The 13,339-nt window shown below is 51.9% G+C and overlaps 1 long non-coding RNA gene across 1 annotated transcript; it reads right to left on the reverse strand.

Moving 5' to 3' along the window:
* Nucleotides 1-2,337: 2,337 nt before the first annotated feature.
* On the reverse strand, nt 2,338-13,090 carry LOC128088366 (uncharacterized). Its single transcript, XR_008210234.1, has 4 exons — nt 12,817-13,090; nt 9,660-9,904; nt 5,990-6,213; nt 2,338-5,131 (listed from the first exon to the last, which is right to left on the reverse strand). It is a non-coding gene; the product is annotated as an uncharacterized LOC128088366 (long non-coding RNA).
* Between the last annotated feature and the right edge of the window lie 249 nt (nt 13,091-13,339).

Below are 13,339 nucleotides of genomic sequence, written 5' to 3' on the forward strand. Positions count from 1 at the left end.
CCGCGCTTTAGAGCCCCGCGCCCGGGTGCCGCGCCGCCGCGCGCCGGCCACGCCCCCTCGTCCCATTGGCCCGCCCGCCGCCACCGCCGGCCCGCGCCGCTCCGCCATTGGGCGCCGCCGGCCCGGGGAGCCGCCCAGCGCTCGCCTTTCCCATTGGCTGCGGGTGGGCCGCCGCCGCCGCACGATTGGCCGGAGACGCGCTCGGCGGGGCGGCCCGCGTGCGGCCGGCGGCGAGGCGGGCGCCGATTGGAGGAGGGCGCTTCATTCATGCCGGGCGGCGGGCGTCCACGTGGGCCGGACGCGGGCGAGGGGCGCGGGCCTGGGAGGTGGCGGGAGAGGAGCACGTGAGCGGACTGTGCGGCGGTGCATGGCGCGGTACGGTGCCATATGGCACAGTATGGTGCTGTGTGGCACGTTATGGTGCTATATGGCACGGTACGGTGGTGTGCAGAATGATGTGGTGTGGTCCAGCCGTGTTTGGCACTGTAGAGCCCAATAAAGCACAGCACAGTCCTGTACAGTACAGCGTGCATGGCACCGTATGGCACTGTATGGCCGCAGGGGCACCAAGAGCTGCAGTTACTGCTTTCAGCACTGGCAGACATTAGCAGTGCACATCTGTCTGTTGTCTGCTTTACATCCCACTTCCCCGACCCCTTTTTGCAGCTCCCAGCGTTGGAAGGGTCTCCTTGTTCTGGAGATATGCTTCGCTGCTCTCGCTCTGTCAGAAAGCGTTTTTGTTCTAATGCTGCACTCAAACAAAGTGCAGTTTGGCTCTATAACAGTTATTTGGTGCTGGGAGAAACTTCCCCTGCAGCTGCTTTGTCTGACTGTTGTTTAATGATGCTCTGCCCGTGGTGAAGCGGAGACGAAGGGCAGCAGCTGCCCCAAATCGTCGGGAGGTGGGAGTTCTGTCTGAGCCATTGGACAAAGAGGATGTGAGTGTTTGGGTGTCACAGGACATGTGAGGCCAGGGAGGAGAGGGAGCAGCCCTGGGGGAGTCCCTGAGCCGGTTTGAGGGCTGGCACGGGATGAAGGGCGGAGGAGTTTGTGGGAAAAGGCAACGACAGTGAGCAACGGCCGTGTCTGGCGGGGCTGGGAGAGGGGCAGGGGACACCTTAATTAACCCAGCTCCAGACTTCACTGGGGCTCGAGGCCTAACGTGAGTGAGGATGGGCACCGGGAACATTAATCACTTCTGAAAATTAATCTCTTCGCCTCCTCGCTCCCATTTGTAACACGGGAACAGAGACAGTGACCTTTGCCAAGGGCTCGGGCGGCCGCCGAAGCAGCAGATCAATACAGGGACGAGTGCAACATGTCAATGGCCGTGTGCAGGTGCCCTCCTGCTCTCCTGGTGGATACGGACACCGGGAGCCACCTCTCAAAGGCTTTTCCTTCCAAGGTGTGCAGCCCTTTGCTCTCTGTTGCACCTCAGCTGCCCCCCATTCCATTCATTCTCTCTGTGCCAGCAGTGAACCATCCCATGATGCAGGTGTTCCAGCCTTGCAGAGAGCCCAGGCTTTGGACTTCACAGGAGAAATGTGTTCCATAGATCACAGAGCACATTTACTAAGGAAAATATTGCTCTTTTCTTTATTTTTTTTTAGTTCCCAAGGAATCCTTTGCAAATACTGCATACGTTTGTAATGAATGTAACCCTTTCCAATGATTCAGTGATGTGCTGTAAAGTATCACACTCGGATAAGCATTTTCTGTGTATTTTTTTCTCACCCGACTCGTATTCATGTCAGCTCCCCATGATGCAGTGCTGCAATATTCAAATTTTTGGTAGCCAATTGCTCTTGATATTTATATCCATTTTTAAGGGAATCATAATGAATAAACGTGCTCAGCTCCAACTTTATGCAAAATAAGCCGTGTGTACATCAGTAAATCATTAGTAGAAATTAATCATTTCCAAAGGCTGAGGATGAGATCTCCTTTCAAACTCCTGTTTATGTGTTTGAGAATTCACCAAAGGAGAAAATGCATTTTGTGACAACTTGATTCCCATCGCAGCTGAATTATAAAGTAATATTGGTTTATACTCAAGCAAACGATCTTCTCAAAGCAAGGTATCGTGCACTGCTTGTGCTTTAGGCTTGCTTAGCTTGGTAGAAGTTGAATTTAAAGACTGGAAATAACAACGAATGAGAGGAAGATGAGAAATTCCCATTCAATGCCTTCCTTGGTAGCTCCAGCTGCAGAACGGAGCTGCAAAGTCGCTCCAAGGAGATGCAAAGGAGAGCAGTGACCCAAAGCACTCAGCGATGAGGGGCTGAGATGTGGCCACGTCCCAATAGGAGTTTTCTAGCAAAACCTCGTTTCCTCATCAAGCCCCATCAGGAATATTGGCCGTGGTCTGTTCCCACTTCCAGGAATGAACAGCCCCATGGGTGCTGTTTGATGGGATTCATTCCCTGTGTGACTGATAGCACCGCACTGCCCGACTACAGCACGGATAATGCACGGTACAACGTGTTGGACCTCTCTGTCTTTTGGCATTTGAGGGCAAAATACTCATTTTGCTTTGCTCGTCCACACTTTCAGACTTGTTAACTTGGGGGGAGATAACCAACAGAATAGCAGCTGAGACAACGGATTTAATCACAAAAGTAGCAAGGAAGGGAAATGGAGAATGGTCGATATGGACATGCAAGGTATGCTGCCTGCAGTGGACAGTAGGTGTAGATGTTCATGTAATTATCTGAGAAGTGCCCCAAAGATGTTCTCACGAGGCCAAGATGAATGCAAAAAAAGTGCTGCTCTCATCTTTTATTGAACCAATGGAACTTAGGCTAAGCAGCCACTAAATTCCTATTTACACAACAGACCTTAATCGCTGCGAAGGAAGCACTCGAAAGCATTCGACAAATAATCCCTGTTTATGAAAGCGCCATAATATGCATTTACATAATCCCCACTTTAAAAAGCTCTATCAGCTCTCAAGTCCTTCAGCTGGAGATGCATGGGGGGGCTGAGAGGCACCAGACACAGCAGAGGCAATGCACGGCTCCCACTGGGGCACTGGGGTGACCACAGCAGAGGGCTCAGCATGCATGGGGCGCTGCCAGAGCATCCAGTCCCTCTCTGCTCTCTCAGCCTGTTCCCCAAAAATCACACTGCTTCATCAAGTGTGACTTCTACCAAAAGGAAACAACTTGTCTGCAGTGGTTCCTATTGGTGTTCAGTCCTGGGAAAGCAGGATTGAGTTCAGTTGGGTTAAGGAAGGGAAAATAAATGCAACCCAATTCATTTCCAGCCTCAGATTGATGCATGCATCCATAACCATGTGTGTGTGTCTTCTGCTGTCAATTCTGCCATGAGCATTTGTAACACAAATGAGAACAGGGATCCACAAAAACACTGGGATTTACCTGGCCAGCATTCCAGCAATGGGAAGTTTTGGCTGCAAAACCTCATCCCCTTCCACAGCTCCATGTCAGCCAGCCCCAAGCTTGGAGCTGCAGCCCAGGTCAGCCTCACTGCTGCTCCATCCTTCTCCAGAATCCAAAGGGCCCAGCGCTGGACTGCTGGGGCAGGGCAGGTCCCAGGTCCCCATTCTGTTCTTCAGGGTTTCTCCTGGGAGCTTCCTGCACACAGTGCCCATTGCAGTGCCTCATCCCAGAGCAGAGCATGCTCCTGAATGGGGGTGACAGGTGGGCTCAGCCCCGGGCTGCCAGCATTGAGCATTCCTTCCCCAAGTAACACCAAAGCTCATGGATTTTGCTCAGCGCGTTCCGAGTGCCATTCCACCTTAATAATGAAGCTCACGAGGGAAGGTTTCCATTTAATGAGGCTCTTTGCAGTTTACATAAAACAACCACATGAATAAATACCCAGTTTAGAAAAGATAAGACCTGGGGATGAGTTTGGAGAGGGTTCAGCACCAAGGATTATGCATGCAGCAGATGAAGGTGCCTACAGTTGTGCTGTCGCCCTGCCTTGTCGATCTGCAGTCACCTCTGTTGCAGCAGCAGCTGCAGCCAAACAGCACAGCAGTGTTGGGGCACTCGCAGCTGGACCTGCAGCTCTGTGCATGCAGCACCCTGCAGCCTGGCTGCTGCAAAAGAAGGGTTGCACGGGAACAGTTTTCTACTCTCCAAACAGATCCGGCATTGAACAGTGTGTCCTTTTCTTGTCCACACCCCACAGTGATTGCTCTGACAACGCACAGCTCCAGACAGCGGTGTTCCACCCAACAGGCAGTGCTTCCCAGGCTGGCTGCCCCAACGGGATATTTAGGACAGATGTGAGAGAAAAGGGAGGCAGCTGTTTTCCTTGCGGCGAGGTTGAGGTGTGAGGGTTGGGAGCTGAAGTGATGAAACCCTGCAGTTTTGTTGTTGTTACAAATTACGACTTGTTTGAGCCCTCCTCCTTGGGTTTTGATCTGTTGCGTTGGTGCTAATCCATATGTTTATGCTCTGCCAGACTGGGTTCAAAGCGGTGTAATTCCACTTATTGCCAGGACCACACATCCTACCCTGCTCTGCTGCATCGCTGCTGCCTTCATGTCGGTGCTTCGTGGGATCCCTCATTGGTCATTGGGCAGGGGGCAATGAGCTGAGGAGAAGGAAAACATCCATTTTATACAGAACTATTAACATGCCCCTGGGACAGAGGATTGTGTGTCGTTGAGCACGGGCTGTTTGTGACACTGCCACCAAATCTCGTTGCTCCACGCTTCATTTTGAGCGCAAGCTGGTCACACTCTGGTCAAACCTTTGAATAACTCACCCAGTCCATCTGTTCCTGTCCTTTTCCTTACTCTTGTAAATCATCCTGTTAACCTTCTCCTGTCCTGTAGAGAGCCTCAATGAGATGACCAAGGGCTGTGCACCGCTGACCGACACGATACAGCCAGATGTGCCAGGTCCTACCCACAGACTATGAGGTAAGGAGTTTCTTACGCAAGCCAAGAGTGTGGAGCTGAGTGGGAAGAGCAGGTGCTGTATGGGACAAACCCTCAGCCACGATGCTGAACACATTCACATCGCTGTGCTGGGAGAGGAGGAGCTGAGGATGAGGAGCTCGGTGCTCTGGCAGGATGCTCCATCTCTGAGTCACGGCTCTCCTGGAGCCACACCAGCCCCTTGGCCAGACAAGCTTTTCCTTCATTAACTCTTTCCTGCAGGAGAAGCAGAAGCTGATTAATTACAACTTAGGCTTTTTTTTTTGTTTTTTTTTTCCTTTCTATTAAACTCTTGTGAGCTCCAGGGGAAGAGCCTTAAGACTTGACTCTGATCCTGCTGCCACTGACGCCAGTAAAAAGCTCTCCACAGACGTGGATGGGAGGAGGCAGTGATTCCATGCCTGCGTTCAGCCTGGAGCATGGCCACACTGGGTGCTGGTGCTCTTCCCTCCCAGTGCTGTCCCTTATGCAGTCCCTGCCCTGGGGGTGGCATTGTTGGAAGGACCGTTCCTCCTGGTCCCAGCCATCCCATCATCACCCACCCCTTCCTTTTGGATCTCATCGTTCTTCTCCTCATAAAGAAAGACTCAACACCTCTCACCTTCCAAGCCTAATGGACTTAATTAATTGGACTTTGAAATACTGATGACCAGATCTGCAATAGCAGATTTTGGCTCATTCCCAGTGCTCACAACTGCATTCCCAGAAGAGAAATATTCACAAAGGGCCAAATCACAGCTCCTGCAAGTGGGCGAACCTTAGGAAAGCACTGCTCAGCTGTGTTTTTTTAGTTCACGGGTAGAGAGCTCAGGTTCTCAGTGCAGAATAGGCACCCCAGTGAAAGCAGTGCATTATTCACCCAGCGTGCAACCAATGCAACCATTCTGGATATAGGGCAGCATAGTTCAAAGTCAAGTTTTGCTTTGTTTCTTGTGCTCCAAGTCGTTGGCTGGCAGTGGCCCAGCACCGCTCAGGCTGCTGACAGAACTGTCTACCAGGGCTGTGAGCTGTGCTGCAGCTTGTCACTCCTGTAATTGAGCCACGCTGTGGGCAGCAAACACCCACTGCACTCACCAGGCCCTCAGGGCTCGGCCTTTCTCCTGAGTCACAGCACGGTGATGTGTCACCTCCTCTTCCCATCCCGCTTACTGAGGGCAGCAGCTCCCAGCACCCCACCAACCCCGCGCTGAGGCTGCAGGAGGAGCCGTGCAGCTGCAGTTCTGCCTGCTGAAATGCACTGCTGTCTGTCTGTCTGTCCTTCCAGGGGTGGGAAGGGGGTTTAGTGGCACTCCGAGCACCTGGGGATACAAAAGTGGAAGAGCTCTCATTAACAGGGAGGTTAAAGAAGCCAGGATATACGACGAAATGAGGAAAAACGGGTTCGGCAGACGTCGCATTTCATCTTTATTCCTTTTTCTGTCAATCCATTTCTTATTGCCTGGTAAATTCTCTTTCAGGGGACCTCGGTTCGGCAATGCAGAACTGCTTAAATCCCCCGGCTGAGCGCGACCTCGCAGGCAGGTTGTTTAATATTCAGGGTCAGATTTCCAATGGCCTCAGTGCCTCAGCTCAGCTTCAGTTGTTTCTGCAAAGCTATAAAAGTTCACAGGGAAGGAAGAAAAAACAACCCAACCCATGCAACCACCCCGACCCACGCTCAGTTTGCAGTTTTACTGTTGGTGGGGGCTCATAGAAAGGCTGACCACTTTTGCATAAGGGCTTGAGAGCAGATTTCCACACAGAGGAACCACGCTGTGCAAATGTGTTTCAGCAGAGCAGATTCCTACAGACTGGAGTTGATACCTGAACTAACCCAAGTGGCTCCTGCACTGCATCTCCCCCTCTTTATTGAGGTCTCCCAGCACATCACAACCCATTTGTGTTACAACCACACGACCACAGAGCGTTTCTCCATTTCAGCTGCCACAAACAGATGCTCCATGCTTCAGAACAAAGGATCTGGGAGATGGTTGAGCGCTTCTTCTCCTTGTGCGTGGCTCCTTCTGACTGCATGCAGCGGAGAAAACACAACAACTCATTTAGAGTGAGCAAAGTATGTGGTTAAGATTCATTGCCTGCTGCATGGAGAAGCACCGGGGAAGGGGAGACCTGAAGCGTTGATAACTTTTACCAGAATATTTTCTCTCCATGCCAGAAACAATCTTTTGCCAGAACGTATTCTTCTCACTACTGATATTATTCCAAATTCCCATTCCTGTAGTGCTCACAAACAGGGCAGAAGAGCTCTAGAAGTGCTGCCAGCCCAAAGTCATGCCTCTCCCCCTCTCCCCAGCTGCACTGCTCCCTATCTGCAACCTCTCCCCCCATGCTAGGTATATTTTCATTAGACACCCAACCTCTGGTTCTGATTAAATAACTTGTATAATTAGATTGAGACATCTGCTCATCCCTGGGGGAAGAAATCCTTTTCAGCACTGGACCAAGTCTGATTTGGTTAATTACCTTTGCAGTTCTGTATTAATGCAGTTTTTTGATGGCAAGATGCTATGGTATCAGGCTTATTCCTCCTGGCTTTCACAGCACTACAGTGAGACAGTTCAGGGATTACGAACCAGGCACCAAGCCCAGGATTTCCTTCCTCTCTTCACTCATCTCAACACTCTTCTGTTTTTTTGCTGATTAAAATATTTGGCTTTACTCGCCTGTTGAACACAGTTTTTAGGCTCTCTGAGGTGCAAGGATAACAGACTCCCAGTGACTGCCACAGAGCAACACATCCTGGGATGCTTTGGAGTAATCACATTTCTCAGGGCTCTTTGACGATGCAAATATTTATCAGTGAGCAAATCATAGGATGGCTCGGGTAGGAAGGGTCCCTAAAGACCATCTGCTTCCAAATGCATTGCTGTTGGCACCGCTGCCTCCTCAGTTCAGCCCTCAGAGACGCAGCATCCACACACAGACTGGCAAAGTGCAATGGGCACGAAGAGGAACACGGCGACCTGCTCAGCCCTGCCCACACTGCTCCTTTTCTTTGGTGACTGCAGGTGGCAGCTCTTGCAGCCAGCTGTGTGCTGAGCTCCAGCTGTGTGCCACGTTCCAGCTGTGCAATGCGCTCCAGCTGCAGTGCAGACAGAGGCTGTCTGTCAGAGAAGCATCACCAAAGCTGCATAAAACCGTGTGCACGGATGAAGAAGCGGAGATTTGTGTGCAGGCTTGGAAAAATGCACTTGGAGAAGTGGGTGGCAGCAGCCCAGTGGGTGCCAGCCCTGGGGGGGGTCTGCAGTGTTGTGGGCAGACACTGCTCCAAGTACAGATGAGTGCTGCCCACAGCTCCAGCAGCCCAGTGCCCCCAGCTGCGGGGCATTTCAGCAGGCTGCTGTGGCCCCAGTGCTGCTGGCAACGGTAAGAATCCAATCAGGAGCAAAATGAATGTTATGCAATGGGGCATTTTTCTATCAACAGATGGAAACACCTAATAAGATGTAAATCAGCTGTTTGATAATCAGGCCATAACACAAGGAGAGTCCGAGGTTTCCCAGGGAAACTTCTACTCTCAGAGGCACGTACTTGCAGTTTATGTGACATGCCAGCCTGTCTCAGGGCTGTCTGAGGAGCTCTCCTGGGCAGCCAGAAGGCGCCTTCACATAAAATCGTCCCGGCTCTTCTCAAAGCAAAAATATATTCAGTACAGGATATAATTGTAACACGAATCTGTGAGTTTCATTTAAAAAAGTGCTAGAATGTGAAAGGATGGGGAGGAGAGGCAGAGGGCAGAAGAGCAGACAGATGCCCACAGGAGCTGTGTCCGGCACTGGGCTGTCAGCAGCACTGCGCTCCCAGCAATGCCGCCTTGCAGCTCTGCACTGCTCTGACAGGTTGCAGAGATTTCCAGTGGCAGAAGTGATGTTTGTTATTCAATAGCTGTTAGGGTGTTTTGTTTGTTTTATTTTTCCTTCCCGCAGCTTCGTCCAGTTTGCTTGTTTGAAATTCATGGAAGCTTTCGACAGCCGCGACGTTGCGCGGCAGATAAGGGAAACGTTTCACAAAAGGCCACCTCCTGGTGTTTGGGGAAGCAGAGATAATCAGTGCATCACCTCTGGGTGGCTTCTTCACGCTGCTCACAATTGCAGAGACCGCCATCCTTTCATCCTACGCCTCATTGAGGAATCTGTCTGTGGAGCTGCCCCTTGAGTGGATGTGTTGCTATAGTCTGGACCGACTTCATTTCCAAGGTCTACAGATGCTTTGATGGCAATTCTAGATGACCTTCAATGGTCCCCTCCAACTTAAATGGGGAGGTTGGTGGCCCTGCATGTGGCAGGGGGGGTTGGATATTCAGGATCCTTGAGGTCCCTTCCAACCCTGGCCATTCTGTGATTCATTCTGTGATCCTGTGAACTCAAATGATTCTATGATTCTACGAATTTCACCTGATTGCCATCAGCTGTGGTTTGTGCAACCAAGAACACACAAACACCCAAAAGTGGGGAAATGCTTTGAGCAGAGACCACGATAGAATCAGAGAATCACAAAATCACCGAGGTTGGAAAAGCCCTGTGAGATCCCCCAGCCCAAACTCAGCCCATCCCCACCATGCACACTGGCCATGTCCCCAAGTGCCATATCCCCATGGTTCTGAACACCTGCAGGGACGGTGACCCACTACTCCCAGGGCAGCCCATGCGTCACCTCTCTTTGGAGAAGAAATTTCTCCTAATATCCAACCTGACTTCCTAACATCCAACTGCTTATGCACCAGGAGCCCGCAGTGTGTTCCTACCAGAGACACATCTTCAGTGGTGAATTCCCCAAAGTGCAGCTCAGGAGGTGATGCTTCCTACCGCGTGTGGCAGCAGACGGGTGCAGCAGCTCCCAGGCTTCAGCCCAGCCCTGAAACCAAAGTCCAGGTGCCAGAAGGATAAGACAACAGGAAGGTGTGATGCACCCCTGGCAGAAGGCGTCCCAGCAGCCACACAAAGCTGGCATCTCCCCAGGAACAGTCGGTGGCTTTTCTTCGGTGAGCTTCTGTAAAGAGAAACACTGGATCACGAGGAGCCAGTGGGAGGGATGGGAGAAGACAAAGTGTCGTGTCTCTCTGGCATCCCTTCTGTGCGTGTTGCAGATGCCCAATTCCCAGATCTCCTGCAGGGCTCCTCCATCACAGCCCACCCGCAAAGAGAGGCCCAAGCAAAGCTGGATCCAATTGCACAAAGCTGGATCATGGATCATAAAGACAGCTTTGCTTAGTTAATCCTCTGATTGATTTTAAGGCCTCGCAGAGACTCAAAGACTATTAAGAGATTTGTGTTGGCAATGCTTCCCACACCAGCACTGTTTCTGCCCTGGCTCACCCAATGCTTAATCAGTCGTGGCCTCAGCCCCTTCTGAAGACAGAGCAACCCCCGAAGCCTTCATTTACATTACAAACCTCTCTCTAACCATTTGGTGAAACACCCTCTGGAAGAGCAGTGCCCATGCACAAGCAAAGCCCCAGTGGGCTGCAAACCCCGAAGCCGTGGCTGCCATGTGAGTGCTCCTGGCACTGCCAGGACTCGGTCTGGAGTTCTCTTTGCTTTGCAGCATGGTGCCTTGGTGCAACACGCTGCGCTGCCACACGTCCTCCAGTCTCACCAAACCCACTGCCCACGCGCTCGTCTTGCTGTGCTCTCCATTTGGCAGCAGCTCTGCGACGCATCCCCGGTTGCTCCCTGTCTCACTCCACAACCCCATCTCTGCTGGGACGGGATGCAATGTGCTGAGTGTGCAGACCTGGAGTGCTTGCTCTCGCTTTGACTGCAGCTGCTCATGTGCCTGCCTGTTTGCTGCAGCACCTGCCTCCTCATGTCCAGATTCAAACTGCAGATAATACAACCCTGCTAGCCTCCTGGGCAGGGTTGTGTGTGCTGGGAGAAACGCTGCCCTTGAACATTGGGTGTGAGTCTGTGGGATTCTTCAGATAGTTTCTGCTTCTGGCTTGTCTGGAAGAGGCTGAAGCCTGACCCTCAGCCCCAGCTTGCTGCTCTTTGCCAAGAACCATGCCCAGGTGACAGCCAGCAGGTGCGGCTGTTTTTCTTGTTGCCAGTATCCCAGATTATTTGTGTCAAAACTAAAATACGAGCAGTTCTGTTTCCTCCTGTCAGTTGGGTGCTTTGCTACAGCAGATAGGAGCTTTCCACAGAGCTGGTTTTTAAGCAGCAGCCCAAATGTTTGTTTGGTTTTTCAGGCTTGGTCCAGGGCACTGGCAGCCTCCTGAGTTGAGCCCTGTGGACACCCCTGGGCAGGAAAGAGCTCTTCAGCACAGACTGTTGTTGGCACAGAGCAGTGCAGCCCCAGATGCCACAGTGAGGGTCAGGATGTGCTCAGCCTCCTCCCCAGGCTGGCAGCCAGGCTTCAAGAGGTGCTGTTGCTCAGTGAGATGCAACCTCCTGGATTTCCTCCCTGGGTTATGGCAGAGGTGTAAGCGTTGGACTGTGCCCAGTTTGCACACTGTGAGCAATGCAAAATGCGCACTTGAGCTTTGCTGAACGGTTTGTTTCACTGCAGGCAGATGCCAGGTGTTGCACAGAGCCCTCACGTCAGCAGCAGGGCAGGTTGCATACATGACACAGCTCTCAGGGTTGGGCTGCTGCTGCCAGCTGCACACGGGGCATCACAAGGTGGGATCGGGATGCTCAGTCCAGGCCTCAGGGCGTGCGTGTGTGCAGAGCAGGAGACCCACCACAGACAGCACCGGTGGAGCCAAATGAAAGAGAGGTTCGTGGGTTTATTGCAGCAGCTTGAAAGGGGATGAAAAACTCAGGGGAGGGCTCTTCACGTGCCAGAAGCCTTCAAATGGAAAGATCCCAAACCAACAAGAGCTGGTTTGAAAGCATCAAGCCCTTTACCTGGCACTGCCACTGCTTTGTGTCCCCACTGTGGGGTTGAGGAGTGTCCCAGAGCTGTTCTCTCTGTCTGTGGAACCAGAAAAGCATCCAGAGAGGATGGCATAGTGGGGGGGGGGGTCAGCACAGGAACACCCAGCACCCATGTGGGAACCTCTGGCAGCAGGCACACAAAGCAACTTCACTTGAGATGACCAGAAAAGGGAGAAGCCTGCAACTATGAACCATTCAACCAGACAGCACAGAGGAATAATGAGCTTGAAGCCCCTGAGAATCAGGCTTAACAGCAGCCAAGGAACAGGGGTTTCTTAAAAATAAGCTGAGCCTAACGAGCCTAAACGACCCCGTCGTTCAAGACACTGATGGTGCCAATGACAGAACTCGTTTCTATTCCTCAGCAGAGCTGACCCATGGGGAACCCAGCAGAGGTGGGCAGTGGGACTTCACAAACCACTGCCTTCAGACCAGTGACCACAGCAGGACAGGGAGCTGCAGGAGCTGCCTCGTTTCTGCCTTTTTTTAATAGGGTGAGAATTCTGAAGCTGTGAGACAGGAATGCAGGCAGAGACCTGGCAGCTCCATGGTGCTCAGCTGAGCAAAGAAAGCTCTGTTAATAACCCGTAACCCCCAGAGGGAGGGAGGGAGGGAGGGCCGGTTCTGTTTTTGCTTAACCAGGGTCTCCTGCCATTCCTGCATTATAATATCAAAGACCTGTGCGCTGAGAACTAGATAGAAAAGCAGGAGCAGCCCCAAATGGACATGTGCCAAAGCTGAGGATCTCAGTGGGGTTTGCTGCGGGAGGGCAGGATTGGAGACACAGTCTGGGGAAGCAGAGGCTCAGGGGACAGGATCAGTCTCTAATTATCGTGCAGTTAATGTGAACGAGCAGCTGGGTGAGGAGAGGGAGGGACACCAGATGAGAAGCACTGACCTGAAGCTAAGGAAGGAGAAGTTTACACCAGACACAGAAAAAATAATCGTAGCGTAAAGAACAACTGGCATAGAGCAGAATCCTGCAGGGAGGAGCTGGGAAACTCAATTTCAGGATGCACTTACAAGGAAACCAGGTGCAGCATGAGCAGGAGAGGTGCAATGATGATGGCAGCAGAAGGACCTGGTGGTCTCACAGCCTTGCTGTTCCCAGTGGCCCTGGGTGTGCAGTGCCTGGAGAATGGATGGGCAGCAGTAATCTACCAGCAGCACCACTGTCAGCAGGAACCATCTGGGCATTTAGCATACTGTTATATCAAAAAGAACAAAATGTGGTGGTCAGAAACACTCTAAAGGAATAACGAGGGCCATTTCTACCAATATCTCTCTGGGGAAATGTACCTGCACAAGGACCGAGTGCTGCTGTATTCTAATCTGAGTTCAGCAAATCCTGCTCCTACTCCAGTACTGAACACTCAATAAATGATGCTCAGCCACCTCCATCCCATTAAGGACCTCCATCCCATCAAGGACCTCCACAAGCACGTGTTTCAGATTCCAGCACCTTGAGGGGGAAACTCAACCATCTCAGTTGCCTTCAGGTGCCACCAGGACCAGCAGCTGCATGGGAGCACTGCAGATGGGCATT

The sequence above is a fragment of the Tympanuchus pallidicinctus genome, unplaced genomic scaffold (genome assembly GCF_026119805.1).
Source record: "Tympanuchus pallidicinctus isolate F22 unplaced genomic scaffold, pur_lepc_1.0 scaffold33, whole genome shotgun sequence".
NCBI lineage: Eukaryota > Metazoa > Chordata > Aves > Galliformes > Phasianidae > Tympanuchus > Tympanuchus pallidicinctus.